The sequence below is a fragment of the Gossypium raimondii genome, chromosome 3 (genome assembly GCF_025698545.1).
Source record: "Gossypium raimondii isolate GPD5lz chromosome 3, ASM2569854v1, whole genome shotgun sequence".
Classification (NCBI taxonomy): domain Eukaryota; kingdom Viridiplantae; phylum Streptophyta; class Magnoliopsida; order Malvales; family Malvaceae; genus Gossypium; species Gossypium raimondii.
This window is the reverse complement of record NC_068567.1, coordinates 52,775,797-52,788,500: the sequence shown is the minus strand read 5'-3', so window position 1 is coordinate 52,788,500 and position 12,704 is coordinate 52,775,797.

Below are 12,704 nucleotides of genomic sequence, written 5' to 3'. Positions count from 1 at the left end.
AGCCGGACCAAAATTGCTACTTGGAGAGATTTGGCACAGGCATTCATGAGACAATACAATCATGTCTCAGAAATGATGCCTGACAGGATAACTCTGCAGAATTTGGAGAAGAAATCAAACGAGAGCTTCAGACAGTACGCACAGAGGTGGAGAGAAGTGGCAGTGCAGGTGCAACCACCTCTTTTGGAAAAAGAAATGACGACGCTTTTTATTAATACATTGAAAGCGCCATTCATCACTCACATGTTGGGAAGCGCTTCAAAGAATTTCTTGGATATAATCATGAGCGGCGAAATGATCGAGCATGCTATGAAAAGTGGAAGAATAGACGGAGGGGAGAGCAATAAAAGGAAAGCCCCGAGGAAAAGAGAAAATGAGGTGAACAACACAGGTTACTCAAGGTCAGTAAGTCATCCAGGTAAAGGGGTCGCTAGCCATCAGAGGTCTTCAAAGCAAGAATCAGGAGTGAAACAAGGTACTGAGAACCTCCAGTTCACGCCAATTCCGATGACGTATAAGGAGTTGTACCAAAAGTTATTCGATGCGCACATCGTTTCCCCTTTCTACTTAAAACCTCCACAGCCTCCGTACCCCAAATGGCATGATGCGAATGCACAATGCGAATATCATGCGGGAAATACGGGGCATTCCATAGAAAATTGCATCGCCTTTAAAAAGGTGGTTGAAAGGCTTATCAGTATAGGCATTGTCAAATTGGACGATTTATCTAGTACAGAAAACCCGCTACTCAATCATACGGATAATGAAAGGAATGCAATGAATGAAGAGATGTTGGGAAACGTTCACATCAGTGCCGAATACGAAGAAGCAATCGGAGAAGAGATCTTATCAGATGTTCGCCCTTATAAACTTGAGAGTGTTTTAAAGGAATCCCTGTAGTATTTAGAGCTTACTCAGAGTAATATTCAAAACACACTTGTTGCTTTTAGCCTAGAGGCAACAAGAAGTCTTTTGTGAAATAGGCTCATGTCTGAACGTCATTATTTTAATGGAATGCATCTTTGCGATCTTTTGAACCAATATTCTTTCATTTCTTATGAATGATTATTTTTATTCTTTTATTCTTTCATCCAAATCATTCTTTCATTCATTCATAATCATATTGTGCAGATAATTATTCTTAAATTCATACATTCTTTGTATATTCTTTTGTACCTACAATAGGTCCCTGGATATCAACGATATGAATGACATCGCCATGCACTTAGAATCTCCTTTTGAGCGAGACATGGGTTTAGAGGGATCTCACGACTTTGAAGATGACACAGATCGTAGCTTATCTCCAAACTTGTTGAGGATGGTAGAACAAGAGGATAAACGGATCCTACCTCTCAATGAATCATTAGAAATTGTGAGCTTGGTGAAGGCTAGAATTGACCTGCCCATAGAGACGAAGAATTCAAAGATGTCTTTGTATGATCATACCAGGGTATGCCTCGATTCTTGTAATAAAACCTGCACAACCGCACGATGTCAGAAATTTACAAGTACGAACGATGTAATTCTTTGCCGGAGCAATGCCTCTTTCGTTGAGTTAGCATAGCTTTGCCCATTTGAAGTCGAGTTTCCATCCCTTCAAAATGTTGTTGGATTTTGTCCGGATTAAAGAGGAAGATCCAAAGTTTTCGTCAGAGTTGCGCTCCAAAAGGGCTCTATGAAAGAAATTTGGTACCAAAGAAGGTTTCTCACATACATGATGAAAGTAGAAGATTTTATGTGGAAAACTTTAGAATAACATTGATTCTGGTCGAAAAACATGACCAGGACTTGTCTGATCTCATGAGTTTAGACTCAAAAAAAAAATCAAAAAATCAAAAAATCAAAAAAATAAAAAAAAATCAAAGTCAAAAATAGGAGAAAAAGAAAAAAGAAAAAAGAAAAAGAAAAAGAAAAAAGGAGAGGTCAAGGCGAAAACTCGCAAAGGACGCTTTGACCAAAGGTGGATCTGAGTTGAAAACCCGAAAAAGGGCGACTCAAATTTTAAACAAAATGGGGCATGGACATCACCATTATCGAAGACTTCTAATGGGCATTGCTTCATTTTTTGAGAGGCTACTTCATGAGCCAAAGTCATCGTATACCGATATAGAATTTCAGAGAAGAGGGTATTGGAGAATGCATTGAGCTTAAACAATAGCACGATAGCTGAGGTCTCAAATTAACTCAGAAGTGGACACCATGATTCGTCACTGAAGTTCCTAGAGTTGAACATCGAAAATTGAAGGAAAATGACTGAGACTTACAAGGATTGACGTGAGAAATTACCATTTGCCCTCATTGTTTGTCAAACATCTGTACTGGGGCAACACCTCTCTTTTTGGTTTACAAGATTGAGGTAGTTTTACCTATTGAAATCCCCTCATTGCTTGTTGGAGGGATCCAATCACGATGTGATCAATTGGCCCTAGGAAAAGGGTTAAAATCTATTCATCAGGGTCGGATATACCAGAAACAGTCTCGTCTCAGAGAATTCCACGAGAGGTCTGGATGTTGAAAAAGATTCTTCATTAACGAAAGGATTCTAAAGGGAAATGAATGCCAAACCAGGAATGTCCCTATGTTGTAAAGAAGACCATTTTCAGAGGAGTACTGATCCTGAGTGAGATTGCCAATCCTATCAACTCGGATCCAGTTAAGAAACACTTCATTTAAAGAAGAAGGAAGGACCAAGGTGAGAACCTGCAAATGGCACTTTGAGTCAAACAAAAACAAAAATAAAAAAATGAAAATGAAAAAATGAATGGAAAAAAATGAAAAATGAAAAAAATGAAAAATGGAGAGGCTAAGGGGAAAACCCGCAAAGGGCACCTTAGGTCAAAGGGGATTTGAGTTGAAAACCCGAAAAAGGCGGCTCAAATATTGATCAGAATGGGGCATGAAGTGATTAGATTGGGGCATGTGGTGATCTTGCTATACTTGAAAGGGTAAGGCGACATCTTGGGGCATCGACAAAGTCCTGTAGATCTCCTAAACACATGGTCTTCAGAAAGTTTGTACAGAGAAGTTCAAGCTGCGATATCTGGGGCACCTAACCTTCAGACTATTTATATATTGAATTTGTTGTTGCTCTTGGAATACTTCATTCTTTTTCAAGATACGTGTTCCAATCAATTCTTCTTTTATTCTTGCTACCCTTGATAATTCATTCATTTCGAGCTTGCTCTCAAATCAATTCTATTTCATCCATCATTATATTCTTTTTTGCAAGTATGTTGCATTGGAATGATGATACTTTCACAATGAAAGTTTTGCATATTACTCTAGAAGTTTCTAAATAATATAGGGACCTGAAACAGGACTATTGTTTAGAAAACACCAAGTTTAAAGGGTGAAATATCTAAGAAGGAAGAGTCTAAGTTAAAGACTATCCTTTTAGATTTTGTTGTCTAAACATTGATTGAACAAAATGACAAGATGCCGTATTGGTGACAAAGCTTCAATGAACAAACAAGCAAGGATCACTGAGTGATAAGTAAAGGTTTTCTTGGGAAATAAAATTTTGCAATTGTGCATGAGCATTTGGTATGACACCTTGGGAATGGTGTAGGAGACCAAAGAGTTTCACATTCTGTGTCCTTGAATAGCGATAGGAGAAGATTGAGAAAAGCCATATCTTTCTACTCTTGGATTACAGTGGGAGAATGATGATACAAATTTTATGTCCTAGTGGATTGAACTTTGACGTTCACAATGAGGGGCAATCAGATTAAGTGTTTCTTTGGATATGCTAGCCGAGCAAGAAGGCGATGTAGCACGTCAGTGATAAAGCCTTAATAAGTTTTTGTGTGATGATAACCTAAGCATTAAGGAATCATTTTCATGACATTTTGCATGTCATTCATACACATCTAGTTAGGAGCATTTGATTCGTTATGATCATGTCATCCTAATCACTAGGCACAATTAGGTTCATAAAATAGAACATACAGGTCATGTTCCCCAGAGAACAGATTAATGAAGACATCAGATCTAACTTTCTTGTACTGACTGCGAAGCAGATCAAAGACAACAGATCTTACCTTCCTGCCTTGACAGTGAAGCAGATCGAAGATACAAGCTTTGTCTCCATCGGTTGAGGTGGAACTGGTTGAAGACAGCAGATCTGACCTTCCTGCGTTAACAGCGAAGCAGATTAAAAAATAAAGCCTTGTCTCCATCGGTTGTAGTGGAGCTGATTGAAGATAGCAGATCTTGTCTTCCTGCGTTAACAACGAAGCAGATCGAAAACAAAGCCTTGCCTCCATCGATTGTAGTGAAGCAGATTGAAGAAAGGATCTTATCTCTCTGAAGTTACAACAGAGTAGATCGTGTCAAGTCTTATCTCCCTGAGATTACAGTGGAACAGACCGAAGAATTTCAGATCTTATCTCCCTAAGATTACAGTGGAGCAGATTGAATATAGTAATCCTATCTCCCTGAGATTACAGTGGAGCGGATTCAAATAAAGGATCTTATCTCTCTGAAGTTACAGTAGAGTAGATCGTGTCAGATCTTATCTCCCTGAGATTACAGCGGAACAGATTGAAGCTAGTAATCCTATCTCCCTGAGATTACAGTGGAGCGGATTAAAATAAAAGATCTTATCTCTCTGAAGTTACAGCAGAGTAGATCGCATCAGGTCTTATCTCCCTGAGGTTACAGTGGAGTAGACCGAAGAATTTCAGATCTTATCTCCCGAGATTACAATGAGCAGATCGAAGACACCGCCCTATCTCCCGGGTTACAGTGGAGCGGATTAAAATAAAGGATCTTATCTCTCTGAGGTTACAGCAGAGTAGATCGCATCAGGTCTTATCTCCCTGAGGTTACAGTGGAGTAGACCGAAGAATTTCAGATCTTATCTCCCTGAGATTACAGCGGAGCAGATCGAAGACATTGTCCTATCTCCCTGAAGTTACAGTGGAGCGGATTAAAATAAAAGATCTTATCTCTCTGAAGTTACAGCAGAGTAGATCGCATCAGGTTTTATCTCCCTGAGGTTACAGTGGAGTAGACCGAAGAATTTCAGATCTTATCTCCCTGAGGTTACAGCGGAGCAGATTGAAGCTGGTAATCCTATCTCCCTGAGATTATAGTGGAGCGGATTAAAATGAAGGATCTTATCTCTCTGAAGTTACAGTAGAGTAGATCGTATCAGATTTTACCTCCTTAAGCAGTAGTGGAGCAGATCGAAGATGGTGGATTTTACCTCCCTGTGGTTATAGTGGAGTACATTGAAGCCAATAATTCTACCTCCTTGGTGGGCAGTAGAATAGATTGAAGATTTCAGATCTTATCTCTCAAAGTGGAGACAATTGAAGATGGCAGATTTTACGTCCCTGTGATTACAGTGAAGTACATTGAAGCCAGTAATTCTATCTCCCTGACATTGCGGAGTGGGCCGAAGCACCAATGCCTATACCTCTGAAGTTGAAGTAGGTCAGATTAAATCTATCATAGCAAGTCTTATCTCCCTGACGTTGCAGTAGAACAGACTGAAACCGAATCTCACTCCCTTGAAGTTACAACAGAATGAATTGAAGCTACAAGTCTCATCTTTTTCAAGTTGCAGTGGAATGAATTGAAGCAACAAGACACAGTGGACTGGAGTGAAAATACTTGAAGAAGAAAGGCACCAAGAAGTCAAGACTCGGCGAGACCGGGCAAAATTGGTCTTTCTTAGTCTTTGCTCTGTTCTCGTTACACGACAACGAGCAAAGAGGGGCAACTGTACAACCCAATTTTGCCCAAACCTGGGCCCAACAAACAAAACAAAAACAGACCCAACTACCCAACTAACCCACCAGCCCAAGACCTAAACCCAAACCCAATTGAACCAAACCCAATACCCTGTGCCCAATACCCATTTTCGTAAAAAACAAAAGTAAAACCCTAGCCCCTAATCAAGTGGCGCCGCACCCTACCCTAGCCACCGCCACCACCGCACGTCATTCACCACCACACGTCCATCACCATCGCCACTTGCGCCGCCACCACCGCAAAGGAAACAACAACAATAGTAAAATCGGATATAAAAGCCGAAAGAAATGTAACTTAAAAGGGGTTTTTTTTTTTTTCTTTGGATTTCTCCTTTTGTAATAGTCGACAAAATCAAAGAAAATAAATAAAAGGCAAGGAAAACCAAGGTGATTCCCGGTTCTTAGATTGCAATCTTGCGTTTTCTTTATTTATTTATTTTATCGTTGTTTTATTTATTTTTTAACGAAAATAAAGAAGAAGAGAGGAAACTCACCGAGGAGGCCATTCGCGAAAAAAGGGGAGACTTTTGGTCCCCTCATTGCAGCATCTGCATGCAATGGCAAGACCAATGACAAGTGGCTTCAAGACAGGGCCCTTGGCCGGACTCTTTGGCTTTTGGAAAAAGAAGAGGGGAGAGAAAATTTGATTTTTTTAAAAGAAGTGGTGAAATGAATTTTTGAAGGAAATTTGGGTTTAAATACCCAAGATAAAAGCTACTGTTTGATAGGGTCAGATGACCCCAAAACGACGTCATTTTGGGCTCGACCGAGACTCGACCCATCCGCCTTAGGGGATCCACGTTTTGACTAAGGGCTAATTGCACGCTTAGCCCTTCCGCTTTTAATGCTTTTAAAATTAGGATCTTTTAATCTTTTGAATTTTACCCGTAAATTTGTTTTACGTTTTAATTAAATCCTTACCGAACTACGCTCGTTTTAAAGGAAGGGCAATTTTCTTTGCTGGTCCCCCATGTTTTATGCGTGTTCGTAAGTCCTTCCTTTTCGCTTATTTGAGTTTTGAACCCCGAATCTTGTTTTAATGTTTAATCAAGTCCTTTTGCTATTTTGTTTATTTTCTTAACAAATTTCATATTATTATTGTTATTATTATTATTATTAATTATTATCATTATTAGTTTTATTTGCCCTTTTACTTATTCGTTAGTTTTGTTTTTTTATTTTTATTTTTATTTATTCTATATATATATATATATATGCATTATGCTTGTACGTATATTTTTATAATTTATTTATATATACATACAAATGCATTCTTTTATATTTTATAATTTATATATATATATATGCCTATATATATCTATATAACTTTTATTATTTTCCTATATACATATACGTACATACATGTATCTTTTATATTTATAATTTCCAAAAATATATATGTACACATATATTTTAAAATGCATACTTGCTCGTATATACACACTTTTTATAATGTACATACTTATATTTTATATATTTTTGTATTTTATAACGTATTTATATATATATATATGTAAATACTTATATTGTTATATTTTATAATTCATATGTGTATATCTTTTATTTATTTTCTTCATTTATTTATTTATTTACATGTCCACTATTATTATTTGTTATGCTTTATATTTGTTTATTATTGTACATATGAGATTGATTTTATTTATATATATGTGACTTCTTATTTACTTATATTTTATTTTCCTCGTGAGTATTTTGCTTACATCATTATCATCGTCAATCCATTACACCCATTTTATTTAGATTTTGAAAATAAATTTTAGAAATAAGTAATATTCGGTATTTTGGATCTTCGAGAGAATCGAGCCCTAACGTATTGGGTCCCGACTTTTTTCGTTGAATTTAAATAATCGAGATTACTCTTTTAAAAATGATAAAAAACTCGTTATCGAAAATTCAATATGTCGTGTCCTAGTGCATTGGATGTGACACGCTGGTTTCTCGAGATGAAGATTTTTAAAATAAATGTAATCTTCAATGTTTAATATTTTGAGAAATTGTGCCCTAACGTATTGGGCTGCGATTTCTTCATTTGATTTAAAAAATTGAATATCCTTTTAATTTTATTACACGAATCTTTTTAAACTCAAGTTTTAAACAATATCGGGAATTAAAAAAGGATCGTGTCCTAACTTACTGGTCGTGATCCCTTTTTAAATCCAAGATAATTAAATATCTTTTAAATAAGCATTTTTCATTCGCGTATCGGGAATTCGAGACATTGTGTCCTAACTTACTGGATATGATTCTCTTCCTCGATTAACGTGAAATATGCCCCTTTTCCTGAAAATTTTTAACGTTTTAATACAAGGATCGTATTTTTTACAATTCTTCAAAGTTCTCAAATTTTGACATTAAGACATTAAGTAATCAACTAGGTACCAATTTTGGGCGTATCGAGGGTGCTAATCCTTCCTCGTGCGTAACCGACTCCCGAATCCGTTTTCTGAATTTTGTAGACCAAACTCGTTGTTTTAATAAAATTAAATTGTTTATTAAAAACAACTGCTTTTAAAGGTGACCCGATCACACCTCATCAAAAAAAGATTGGTGGCGACTCCCATTTTCATTTTCAAAATCCAAGTCGACCCCGTTTCCCATCCAAAAAATGGTGTCAACAAATTTATTAAACAATTCAAAAAAAATTAAGTAAAATTAAAAGATTTATTCATGTAAACAATAAGTACATGTAGACTCCCACTTGAGTTGTCACTTGATGCTATTAAAACTTTAACAGTTTAAAAATTTTTCCTTTCAAAACAATGAAATTTATATAAATTTTGAAGGTTGATCAACGAAGTAATCTCAAAAAATTAAGACCAAAAGGCTAAAATGGATACAGATTAGAATTTGTCATAATGCCAAAAATAGATTGAATTATTTCAAATTAATTCAAATAATATTAAATTTAAACAAATTTATGATAAATTCAATATTAAATATATTTATTAAAATGTAGAAAATAAGCAATAATATTAAAAAATGGCTTAAGGGTGTAAAAAACTCTCAAATTTTTTCTAAAAAAGCAATTAGCCCCCCTTTTTTTTGCACTCAATTAGGTACTTGAACTTTCAAAATGCATCAAAAAATTCTCAAACTTTTTCAAAAAAAGCAGTTAAACCCCCCTTTTTTTGCACTTAATTGGGTACTTGAACTGTCAAAATACATAAAAAAGACCATTAGGCCATTAACTTTAACAGTTGACCATTAAAATTAATTGCCCCTAATTTTTTTTAGTTAAACCCACCTTATGTCACAACCATGGTGAGACATGTGGCAAAAAAATTATAAAAAATAAAACTAAATAAAAGTTATAAAAATTATTAAATTTTAATTAAAAATATATAAAAACAGAAAAAAAATTATAAAAATTATAAAAATCGTAAAAAAATATATAAAAAATTGTAAAATTTTATAAAAATCATAAAAAATTATAAAATGTATCAAAAAGGCACTTTAACCATTAAATTTAACTGTTGGCCATTAAAGTTAACGACACCTAGTTTTTTTTCCAATTAAAGCCATCATATGTCTCAACACAGCGTGATATGTGGCGAAAAATGATAAAAATAAAAATAAATAAAAGTTATATAAAATTATAAAATGCTTATTTGGGTACGATAATTTTTATATTTTTTCACGAATTTTATATTTCTTTACATTTTTTGTAACAACCTGTTTTTAGTGGTGTCGAAAATAGTGGTTTTGGAACCACAATTCCGACGAGTGAATAAATATTTTAATATTTATTTAAATTCTACGGATTATATTAGGGTTGTATTAAAGTTTCATTAAGAAATTTTGAAGTTTAAATGGTTAATAAGGTAAAAGGACTAAATCGTAAAAGTTACAAAAGTTGAATTTTGTTAGTTAAATGGATCAAATAGCTTTAAAAGGTAAATAAATGGACTTTAATTGTAAATATACCACAATTAAAATTAGTGGATGTTTATGGAAAGGTATTATGGTAGTTTTAATGAAATTTTAAGGTTAAACTAGTAATTTATTAAATAAAAGAATAACTAAGTAAATAAAAGATGAATTAAGTATCATCTTCCTTGTTTTTCTTTCCCTAAACCAATTCCACCATTAGAGAATGAAGCAAGTTCGGTCAAGCTATTTGCTAGTGCATGGTATGTAAATTTGTCTTGTTTTTAATGATTTTTTTTGTTTTTGAATTCGTATTAGCTTAATCTAGCTGGCTCGGGGTTAATTTACAAAATTTTTAAAGGTTGAGGCACTTACCATGGTTGAGTTTGAATGTGTTTTGATGTTAGTTGATAGATTATCAATCTTACTTGTTAGATAAACTTGTTTTGTTATGTGATTTTTTTTGATGAATTTGAGATTAGGGATTTAATTGTTGAAAGTGTAATCTATGGGTTTTAATATGAAATGCTGGTAATTATGGGCTGTTCCAAGGTCCCTTGTAGAATTGGCTAACATTGGTTTAGGTTAAAATGGTTAAATCCTAAGTTATGAGCTTAAGGACTAATTTGTGAAAAGTTGAAATATTAGGGGTAATTTCATAATTATACATTAATATGAATTATTATTTTAATTGAATACCTGAAGTTATTTGAAATACTTAATTGAATGAAATTATCTATTTAGATCAAGATAAACAACAACCAGACTTAAATCAGGGAAAAGCTAAAGCTTTGGACTAGACTTCAATTCGGCTATTGCAACCATAGTTATCGAGGTAAGTTTGTATGCATTATAATTGTATTAATGATAGCTAAAGTGATTATCTGCTATATTGTGTTAATATAAACGAACTTGAATATACATATATCAAAGTTTTGAGTAATTGACGGATAAATAGTCTTGTTTGAACCTTAAGAATTTTTAGGATATGAATGATATGTCATTAGATATTTCATGTTTCGGGTATTGGTCTTGAATGTCCTACCGATGGGTGAGGTCTTGCATTTGTTACGGATTCTACACAGCTCGTGTGAGCACTATTGAAAAGGAAAGGTTACGGTTATATGGAAAGGCACACTATGTATGAGCATTCCCAAGTATCCAATGCAATTCTAGATGGTTCAACAGGTAAGTAAAGGAAAGGGCATGGTATGTATAAAATTGAATATTGGTGCATGATCTTATGAAAAGATTAATGTAATAAATGATGTGTATATGAAAATCTACTTATGATATGATTGAACTCATATGTATCGTGTATGAACTTACTAACTTGGGAGTTTGATGGTGCTTGTATAGGGTTTTACTAAGCTTATGGACTTGGTAATGATATTATGCTTATTTTATAATCTGTGCTTAAGAAATGGTAAGTTATGTTTGAGTTTATACGAGCTTACTAAGCACTAGTTTCTTACGTATTCATTTTCCTTCATTTCATAGATTATCGGAAGCTCAACCGGTTGGAAGATTGTCAGAGATCTATCACACTGTCTGACAACCATTTCGGTATGTTTTGTTTTATGGACTTTAATGCCTTGACAAGTTAGGTCATTTTGGCCACTTTTAGGTACTTGTAATATAGGATCCTTTTTGGTATGTTTGTGATAATATGTAAATGGTTATATGTGATGTCATTTGGTAGTTAAAGGAACTAAGTTTTGTGCTTGGAATATGGCATATTGGTTAGATGAAATAGGATGTTTGAAATGGTATGTTTATAAGTGTTTGAAAGGTGTTTAGGTCTTTTGAATGTATGCACAAATTGGATGGTTGATTAAGTGTGTTTTGGCCTTGAAATGACTTGTTTTTAGGGCCAATTTATGAAGCACGTGGCTTGGGACACGAGCTGTCACACGGCCATGTGACACACACGGCCTTGCCACACGATCATGTGTCACTTGTTAATTTTGGTGTATCAAGTCAGTGTGTTACATGGCCTAGCACAAGGGCTATGTGTCACAAGTCAGAGAGTTGCACGGCCTGCGACACGGTCGTGTGACCCAACTCAGTGGGTTACACGGGTTGAGACATGGGCTGGGACAAGGTCGTGTGTCCTTTTGTTTGATTGTTACACAATCTAGGCTATGTCACACGGCCGAGTGACCCTTGTTTTCAAATTTTACAACTTTTTGCCAATTATTCTTATTTGTTTCGATTTAGTCCCAGATCGTTCCCAAACTAATTTTAGGGCCTCGAAGGCCCGATTTAAGGCCCAAATGTACATGTATGCTGGGGTGCTAATGAGTTTTAAATTATTTTTGTTAAATGACATTATTGAAATGTTTTGATATTAAAGTGTTCGGATTTGTATGGTAATGCTCTGTAACCCTAATCTGGTGACAGAGACGGGTTAGGATATTACATTTGTATAATTTTCTTACTACTTAATAAAATTTTATAATTTTTTTCTATATTTCTATATTATTTTTCCAATTTTTATAATTTTTTTCTAATTTTAATAAAATTTAAATATTTTTTATTATTTTATTAAATTTTTATAACTTTTATTTATTTTTATTTTTAACCATTTTTTGCCACATGTTACATCGTGGTTGTGACACTTGGTGACTTTAACTGAAAAAAATTATGGGTAATTAACTTTAACGGTCAACTGTTAAAATTAACGGTCAAATGACCTTTTTGATGCATTTTGGCAGTTCAAGTACCCAATTGAGTGAAAAAAAAAGGGCCCTAATTACTTTTTTTTTTGAAAAAGTTTGATAGTCTTTTTGATACATTTTGAAAGTTCAAGTACCCAATTGAGCGCAAAAAAAAAAAGGGGCTTAATTGCTTTTGTGAAAAAGTTTGAGAGCTTTTTACACCATTAAGCCATTTAAAAATGGATCCCTATTTGAGTTGGCTTTTCAAATTTAGGCCTAATTGAATACTTTGTTGGAATTTAAATATTCATTTTAATCATAAAGTTTTTTTATTGAGTTAATTCCATAAGTTAATTGGATATCAATTTAATTTTAAAAATAGTAAAATTTTACTCTC